Raw genomic sequence first — 10015 nt, forward strand, 5'->3', positions numbered from 1 at the left:
GATAAAAAGGGGGGGAATCCTCCCTGATAGGATAAAATTAACTGCAAATCAATGATTAATACAAGCTTTACATATCCTTAATTTTGATCTTTTAAAGGGTGTCGCATGATCAGCTATGAAGTACATTTTTCGGATATTTCTTTCTCTTAAAAACAGTTCCTGTGAGGTGGTCTCCAATAGGTTCTTCACAATGGTATAAAGGTCATATCAAAGTGTGGGTAAAGGATTTGTTTGTGTCTATACAGAGGATCAAAGCCTAATTTGGCTACACAGAAAACGAATTAAGATACGATATGAAGAACTTCCAACATCAGCATCATCTGGAAGTCATTCCAGAAGATGATCATCAAAAAACTTCAACAAAGATCCTGGCGCTGTTGCACTTGTAGCTGCATTCATCCCACTGGTTCCTGGACTTGCCATTGGAATGAAGAAGGAGATATCTACGCTGGCCTGTGCATACAGTAAAACAACAAATTTGACTGGATCTATATTGTCGGAACTCAACCAAGAATTAGAAGTGCAAGTTGCGGTGCTCCAAAATCGTGCCACTATAGACTATCTACTGTTAAAAGAACATATGTGATGTGAACAGTTCCCAGGAATGTGTTGTTTTAATTTGTCTGATTTTCCTCAAACTATTCAAATTCAGTTAGACAATATCCATCTTATTATTGATGTTTTCACAAGTGCCTAGGGTACATAACTGGTTTTCTTTGTTTCACTGGATATGGCTGGTAATTGTAGGTCTGCTATTGTTATGTAGCTGTATTCCTGTTAATGTGTGTATGCAAATTAATTAGTAGTTTGTTAAAACCTATACATGCTTATGTTACTCTACAAGAAGTTATGTCAAAGAAATAATCAATCTTCCCATGTTTTCTTCCATCTGCTACTTCTATAGCTTTTCTTCTTCCTTCATAATTACAACCCTTTAGTAGAATTCACACCTCATATAAAAAATAACTGAGTATCATAATTCATCCAAGTGGTAAGATACCTCAAGAAAAATGCTGGGCATAGAAGCCACAGGGCATAAATCTACAAGGAAGGAAAAAACTAACCTTTTCAAAGAATATTGCTTCTCTCTCACTTACCAACTTTACATTTCCCTGTATGGCCCCAGAAGATGGCTGGTTAGCCAGAGACGGGTAAGATTCCTCAAGGGAGGAACAAACTAAGACGGGCACAGTTGCAGGGGGGCCATCAGGTGAGAAATTGGGGATCAACAGAGGTGAGGCTTAGAACCTCACCCCCTGTTTTGAGAGAAATCTTCTGCATACATGGATGTTTTCTTGCCCTTGTCTACCTTGGATTAATCCTTAGCCTATAGGCACAGACCTGATCATCTACATTTGCCCTCTTACAGCACTAAATTATGTTTTCTACCTTTACCTTGCATCTACATACCACTTCAGCATTTCATTTTAAAAAAATGAGGGAGAAATGTGGGATTCACATATAAATCAAGTATAAAAATCAAATGAATAATCATATCTGACTTGATTGTTTATAGTTCATGCAATGATTGTGCATTGAGTTCCCTATATAGAATTTTATTGCTGTTAACAACCATTTGATTAATAAATATGAGAGATGCCCTCTCAAAAAAATAAAAATAAAAATAAAAATAAAAATTGTCAAAAACATATCATAAACATGGTCATGGAGGTTCAGAAAAATATTCAAGAACTCCGAGACCAATTCAGGACTGAGATTCAATCATTAAGACATTCAGTATCTGAAATGAAACATACAATGGAGAGATTGAAAAAGAGATAAGATGTACTAGAGGTGACAGTAAATGGAATATAAATTAGAGAAGAGGAATACAAGGAAGCTGAGGGACAGAGAGAAAAAAGGATCTCTAAGAATGAAAGAAAACTGAGAGAACTGTGTGACCAATGCAAAGAGAATAATATTCGCATAACAGGGGTACCAGAAGAAGGAGAGAGAGAAAAAGGGATAGAAAGTGTCTGTGAGGAGGTAATTGCTGAAAACGTCCCCAACCCGAGGAATCAAATAGTCTCTCAGGCCATGGAGGTGCACAGATCTCCCAACACAAGGGCCCCAAGGAAGACATAAACCCAAGCAACAGGATACACATTCTTCTCAAGTGCACATGGAACATTCTCCAGAATAGACCACATACTAGGCCACAAAAAGAGCCTCAGTAAATTCAAAAAGATTGAAATCCTCCCATACTGTAGGATACCTTTTCATTCTATTGATGGTGCCCTTTGCTTTTCAGCTTGATATAGTCCCATTTGTTCATTTTTGCCTTTGTTTCCCTTGCCCAGGGAGATATGTTCATGAAGAAGTTACTCATGTTTATGTCCATGAGATTTTTGCCTATCTTTTTTTCTAAGAGTTTTATAGTTTCATGACTTACATTCAGGTCTTTGATCCATTTTGAATTTACTTTTGTGTATGGGGTTAGACAGTGATCCAGTTTCATTCTCTTACATGTAGCTGTCCAGTTTTGCCAGCATCATCTGAAGAGACTGTCATTTCCCCATTGTATGTCCATGGCTCCTTTATCAAATATTAATTGGCCATATATGTTTGGGTTAATGTTTGGAGTCTTGGGCAGGATGGCCATTTTGATGATATTAATTCTTCCTAGCCAGGAGAATGGGATGAGTTTCCATTTGTTAGTGCCCTCTTTAATTTCTCTTAAGAGTGCCTTATAGTTTTCAGGGTATAGGTCTTTCACTTCCTTGGTTAAGTATATTCCTAGGTATTTTATTCTTTTTGATGCTATTGTGAATGGAACTGTTTTCCTGATTTCTCTTTCTATTAGCTCATTGTTGGTGTATAGGAAAGCCACAGATTTCTGTGTGTTAATTTTGTATCCTGCTACTTTGCTGAATTCCGATATTAGTTCCAGTAGTTTTGCAGTGGAGTCTTTAGGGTTTTTTATGTACAATATCATGTCATCTGCAAATAGTGAGAGTTTGACTTCTTTACCAATCTGGATTCCTTGTATTTCCTTGTTTTGTCTGATTGCTATGGCTAGGACCTCCAGTACTATGTTGAACAACAGTGGAGAGAGTGGGCATCCCTGTCTTGTTCCTGATCTCAGAGGAAAAGCTTTCAGCCTCTCGCTGTTCAGTATGATGTTAGCTGTGGGTTTATCATATATGGCCTTTATTATGTTGAGGGACTTGCCCTCTATGCCCATTTTGTTGAGAGTTTTTATCATGAATGGATGTTGAATTTTGTCGAATGCTTTTTCAGCATCTATGGAGATGATCATGTCATTTTTGTCCTTTTTGTTGATGTGGTGGATGATGTTGATGGATTTTCGAATGCTGTACCATCCGTGCATCCCTGGGATGAATCCCACTTGGTCATGGTGTATGTTCCTTTTGATATATTTTTGAATTTGGTTTGCTAATATTTTGTTGAGTATTTTTGCATCTACGTTCATCAGGGATGTTGGTCTGTAGTTTTCTTTGTTGGTGGGGTCTTTGCCTGGTTTTGGTATTAGGGTGATGTTGCCTTCATAGAATGAGTTTGGGAGTATCCCGTCCTCTTGTATTTTTTGGAAAACTTTAAGGAGAATGGATATTATGTATTCTCTGTATGTCTGATAAATTCCGAGGTAGATCCATCTGGCCCTGGGGTTTTGTTCTTGAGTCGTTTTTTGATTACTGATTCAATTTCGTTGTTGGTAATTGTACTGTTTAGATTTTCTGTTTCTTTCTGGGTCAGTCTTGGAAGGTTGTATTTTTCTAGTAAGTTGTCCATTTCTCCTAGGTTTTTCAGGTTAACATATAGGTTTTCATAGTGTTCTCTAATAATTCTTTGTATTTCTGTGGGGTCCATCATGATTTTTCCTTTCTCATTTATGATTCTGTTGATGCGTATTGACTCTCTTTTTCTCTTAATAAGTCTGGCTAGAGGCTTATCTATTTTGTTTATTTTCTCAAAGAACCAGCTCTTGGTTTCATTGATGTTTTCTATTGTTTCATTCTTCTCAATTTTATTTATTTCTTCTCTGATCTTTATTATGTCCCTCCATCTGCTGACCTTAGGCCTCATTTGTTTTTCTTTTTCCAATTTCGATAATTGTGACATTAGACTATTCATTTGGGATTGTTCTTCCTTCTTTAAGTGTGCCTGGATTGCTATATACTTTCCTCTTAAGACTGCTTTTGCTGCATCCCACTGAAGTTGGGGCTTTGTGATGTTGTTGTCATTTGTTTCCATATATTGCTGGATCTCCATTTTAATTTGGTCATTGATCCACTGATTATTTAGGAGCATGTTGTTAAGCCTCCATGTGTTTGTGAGCCTTTTTGCTTTCTTTGTACAATTTATTTCTAGTTTTATACCTTTGTGGTCTGAAAAGTTGGTTGGCAGGATTTCAATCTTTTGGAATTTACTGAGGCTCTTTTTGTGGTCTAGTATGTGGTCTATTCTGGAGAATGTTCCATGTGCACATGAGAAGAATGTGTATCCTGTTGGTTTTGGATGTAGAGTTCTATAGATGTCTATTAGGTCCATCTGTTATAGTGTGTTGTTCAGTGCCTCTGTGTCCTTACTTATTTTCTGTCTTGTGGATCTGTCCTTTGGAGTGAGTGGTGTGTTAAAGTCTCCCAAAATGAATGCATTGCATTCTATTTCCTCATTTAATTCTGTTAGTATTTGTTTCACATATATTGGTGCTCCTGTATTGGGTGCATATATGTTTATAATGTTATATCCTCTTGTTGGACTGAGCCCTTTATCATGTAGTGTCCTTGTTTATCTCTTGTTACTTTCTTTGTTTTGAAGTCTATTTTGTCTGATACTAGTATTGCAACACCTGCTTTCTTCTCTCTGTTGTTTGCATGAAATATCTTTTTCCATCCCTTGACTTTTAATCTGTGGATGTTTTTGGGTTTGAGGTGAGTCTCTTGTAAGCAGCATATAGATGGGTCTCGCTTTTTAATCCAGTATATTACTCTGTGTCTTTTGGTTGGTGCATTCAGACCATTTACATTTAGGGTGATTATTGAAAGATATGTACTTATTGCCATTGCAGGCTTTAGATTCATGGTTACCGAAGGTTCAATGTTAGCTTCTTTACTACTTTACTATCTAACTTAACTTGCTTATTGAGCTATTATAAACAGTCTGATGATTATTTCTCTCCCTTCTTATTCCTCCTCCTCCATTCTTCATATGTTGGGTGTTTTCTTCTGTGCTCTTTTTAGGAGTACTCCCATCTTGAGCAGTCCCTCTAAGATACCCAGTAGAGGTGGTTTGTGGGAGGCAAATTCCCTCAACCTTTGCTTGTGTGGGAATTGTTTAATCCTTCCTTCATATTTAAATGATAATCGTCCTGGATACAGTATCCTTGGTTCAAGGCCCTTCTGTTTCATTGCATTAAATATATCATGCCATTCTCTTCTGGCCTGTAAGGTTTCTGTTGAGAAGTCTGATGATAGCCTGATGGGTTTTCCTTTGTGGGTGACCTTTTTTTTCTCTCTCTGGCTGCCTTTAATACTCTGTCCTTGTCCTTGATCTTTGCCATTTTAATTATTATGTGTCTTGGTGTTGTCCTCTTTGAGTCCTGTGCCTCAGGAGTTCTGTGTGCCTCCGTAGTCTGAGCAACTATTTCCTCCCCCAGTTTGGGGAATTTCTCAGCAATTATTTCTTCAGAGAGACTTTCTATCCCTTTTTCTCTCTCTTCTTCCTCTGGTACCCCTATAATGCGGATATTTTTCCTTTTGGATTAGTCACACAGTTTTCTTAATATTGTTTCATTCCTGGAGATCCTTTTATCTCTCTCTCCATTAGCTTTTTGCATTCCTGTTCTCTGGTTTCTATTCCATCAATGGCTTGCATCTTATCCGTTCTGCTTATAAATCCTTCCAGAGTTTGTTTCACTTCTGTAATCTCCCTCTGGATGTTTGTAATCTTCCTCCAGACTTCATCCCTTATTAGCTCTTGCATATTTCTCTGCAGCTCTGTCAGCATGCTTATGATTTTTATTTTGAATTATTTTTCAGGGAGACTGGTTAGGTCTATCTTCTTCTCAGGTGTTGTCTCTTGTGATTTTTGTCTGTCTCAGATTTTGCCTTTTCATGGCGATAGAGATAGTTTGCGGAGGTGCGGCGAGTGACGGCTGGGAGAATGTCCCTTCTTGTTGGTTTGTGACCTTCTTCTCCTGCGAGAACAGTGACCTCTAGTGGCTTGTGCTGGGCAGTTGCGCGCAGAGTGCACCTCTGCTTCTTGCCTGGCCACTATGTAGTTTAGCTCCACAGTCGCTGTGGGCGTGGCCTGCCTCTGGCTGCTCCTCCGATATGGCGGAGCTGTGTTGGAGGGGAAACGGCCGGGAGGCTGTTTATCTCCGTGAGGGGCCTCTGAGCCGCCCTGCTGCACAGGGGTTTAGGGTGCCCAGAGTTCCCCCAGATTCCCAGCTGCTGGGCTAAGTGTCCCGGTATGCTCCCATCCAGCTGTGGATTCCCTGTCCATTTAAGACTCTCAAAGAGTTTTCGCTTTTCTTTGTTCCCGGGGTGTTGGCTGTGGGAACCCGCTCACAGGTCTTACTGTCCTGTTTTCCTAGTTTCCAGTACCCCACGCACTCACTGTCTGTGCTCTGGTGCGGATGGCTAGGGCTGGGTGTTTAGCAGTCCTGGGCTTCCTCTCCTTCCCTGCTCTGACTCCTCTCCTCTCGCCGGGAGCTGGGGTGAGGGGCGCTCGGGTCTGCCAGGCCAAGGCTTGTATCTTACCCCCTTCATGAAGCACTGGGTTCTTGCAGGTGTGGATGTAGCCTGGCTGTTGTCCTGTGTCTTCTGGTCTCTCTTTTAGGGAGAGTTGTATTTGTTGTATTTTCAAAAATATATGTGGTTTTGGGAGGAGATTTCCCCTGCTCTACTCACGCCACCTACTTGGGTCTGCCTTTCGGGAGAATGTATTTTAAACAATATATCCGACAAGGGGTTAACATCCAAAATATATAAAGAACTCACGCCTCAACCAAGAAAGTAACAAGAAAGAGGGATATTACCTAATGATAAAGGGGTCAGTCCAGCAAGAGGATATAACCATTATAAATATCTATGCACCCAACATAGCAGTACCTAAAAATGTAAAAAAATATATGAACAGATTTAAGGGGGAAATAGACTGCAATAGATTATTTTAGGAAACCATACCACACCACTGACATCAATAGATCAACCAGACAAAAAATTAACAAGGAAACAAAATTCAACATCCATTCACGATAAAAACTCTCAACAAAATGGTAAAGCAGGCTAGTACCTCAACAATAATAAAGGCCACATATGACAAACCCACAACCAACATCATAAGGTACTGAACAATACATTACATCAAATGGACTTAACAGACTACAGAACATTCCAACCAAAAGCAGCAGAATACACATTTTTCTCAAGTGTACATGAAATGTTCTCCGATCACATACTAGGTCACCAGAAGAGCTTGAAATTCAAAAAGTTCGAAATTGTATCAAGCAGCTTCTCAGACCACAATAGTATGAAATTAAAAATACATAAAGAAAACAAAAAGACTTAAAAACACATGAAGGCTATCCTACAGTATGGGAGACTATATCTGTAAACTACATATCTGACAAGGTGTTAACATCCAAAATATATAAGTAACTCACACACCTCAACACCCAATAAGCAAATAATTCAATTAAAAAATGGGCGGGTGATATAACAGACAATTCTCCAAAGAAGAAATTCAGATGGCCAACAGGCACATGAAAAGATAGATGGTCCAGATCACTAATCATCAGGGTAATGAAATTAAAACCACAATGCAGTATCACCTCACACCAGTAAAGATGGCCAACATTAAAAAGACTAAGAACAACAAATGCTGGTGAGGATGCGGAGAAAGGGGAACCCTCCTACACTGCTGGTGGGAATGTAAACTAGTTCAACCATTATGAAAGTAATATGGAGGTTCCTTAAAAAACTAAAAACAGAAATACCATTTGACCCAGGAATTTCATTCCTAGGAATTTACCCAAGGAAAACAAGTTCTCAGATTCAAAAAGACATGTGCACCCCTATGTTTATCATAGCACTATTTGCAATAGCCAAGAAATGGAAGCAACCTAAGTGTCCATCAGTAGATGAATGGATAAAGAAGATGTGGTACATACACACAATGGAATATTATTTAGTTGTAAGAAGAAAACAAACCCTACCATTTGCAACAACATGGATGGAGCTAGAGGGTATTATGCTCAGTGAAATAAGTCAGGCAGAGAAAGACAAGTACAAAATGATTTCCCTCATTTGTGGAGTATAAGAACAAAGCAAAACTGAAGGACAAAAACAGCAGCAGACTCACAGACTCCAAGAAGGGACTAGTGGTTACCAACAGAAAGAGGTCGGGGCAGGGGCAGGGGATTGAAGGGTATAATGATTAGTACACATGGTGTGGGGGGGATCATGGGGAAGACAGTGTAGCAGAGAAGACAAGTAGTGACTGTGGCATCTTACTACACTGATGGACAGTGACTGCAGTGGGGTATGGGGGGGACTCAATATGGGTGAATGTAGTAACCACAGTTTTTCATGTAAAACCTTCATAAGAGTGTATATTAATACCTTAATTTTTAAAAAGCTAGAAGCACTAATTTATAAGCACAGGTTAGTGCGAACTTCAAAAGATTTTTACTCAAATAATAATTGTAATAAAGTCAAGTCAAATAGTAACTTAAATACTCTGAGCTAGTACTTTCATGTTTCTAAGCCCATAGTTTTCCTATTTCTTTGATTCTTCCCATGTAAGGGGATTTATTCCTGCCTCTCCTCACCACTCCCATCCCCCAGCAGTTAGGGATTATAGTATTTTGCTTATTATTCAAAGGTCAGCCAAATGATATGTCCTGGATTTTTTTAGTGTGTAAACTTTTACTTTCTGGAGTTTTGGCTTCATTTTCCATTTATTGTTTTGCTTTCCATGCCTCAATGCTAAATTATCCCTAAATTTCTTGCACAACTGGAAATCTCTGAATACATAGAACTATAGCACTCAAGAGAGTCTATTGGTGTTTTGTTCTTGGCATCACCCACCTACCCTCTCAGGACATCTCTAGGCTTACTGCCCAGAAACCTTCATGCTCATCCCAAGGTAACCTTTTTCTGTCTCTTGTGTTCAAGCCTCAAATTGCCTGGATCTCATGTTTTGCTTTGCATCACTCCCTTCTTCTGATGTACATTCTTCAGTAGTTTCCTGGAAAGTTTGCATGGCAGATAAATACATGCAACTTCCTATGTCTGAAATATTTTTGTTTCAGCTTACTAGCTGAAACTAATAGTTTGTAGTGCTTTAAATAGATTGTGTGCTATCTTCTCAATTGAGTATGATTGGTCAGGTTGAATTCATTGACACTGGCTTGTGTCTACCAACTTGATGTGTTTGGCAACTTAGTTTTTCTGTGGCAATGACTGAATTCATGAGATGTCCTATTTTTCCCCTGGTAATGCACCGGAACCTGCATTTGGTGTGGAAAGATGGCTAGGGTTCTCAATGACAAACATACAAGAGTGCAGTTGGCTTGCGAGTCAAACGCATCCAAGGTGCGTGGGCTTCCCATGTGGAAAATCCCATTGCCCAGGGGCCTGGGGGGCCAGTACCTGTTGGTTCAGCAGTCATCTGGTTTTCCCGAAAGCCAAGCTGAGCCTAAACTTTCCTCAGGACTTCAAGGGAGAGTTTCAGAATGGGAACTTTAGGATAAACAGAGGGTGGTGGAGGAATTAAGGGAAGAGAGGGAGGCCTGTCCACAAACCCTCACTTGGGAACCAGACCACCTCCTTACCCAGACAAAGGCCCTCCCCTATAGTAACATGATCTCACTGCTGTTTACGTTAATCAGACCTCCTTCTCCTGTCATCCTTCTTGGACAAACTCAGGACAGGACACCAGAACCTCATACTTGGATCCCAGCCTCCAACAGCCTCTGAGAACAAAGAGAAGGTACTGGTGGCCATACCTGGGTTTTAGCACTGAATCTGAGATCACTACCGGCCAG

This window comes from Manis javanica, chromosome 5, assembly GCF_040802235.1.
Source record: "Manis javanica isolate MJ-LG chromosome 5, MJ_LKY, whole genome shotgun sequence".
Classification (NCBI taxonomy): domain Eukaryota; kingdom Metazoa; phylum Chordata; class Mammalia; order Pholidota; family Manidae; genus Manis; species Manis javanica.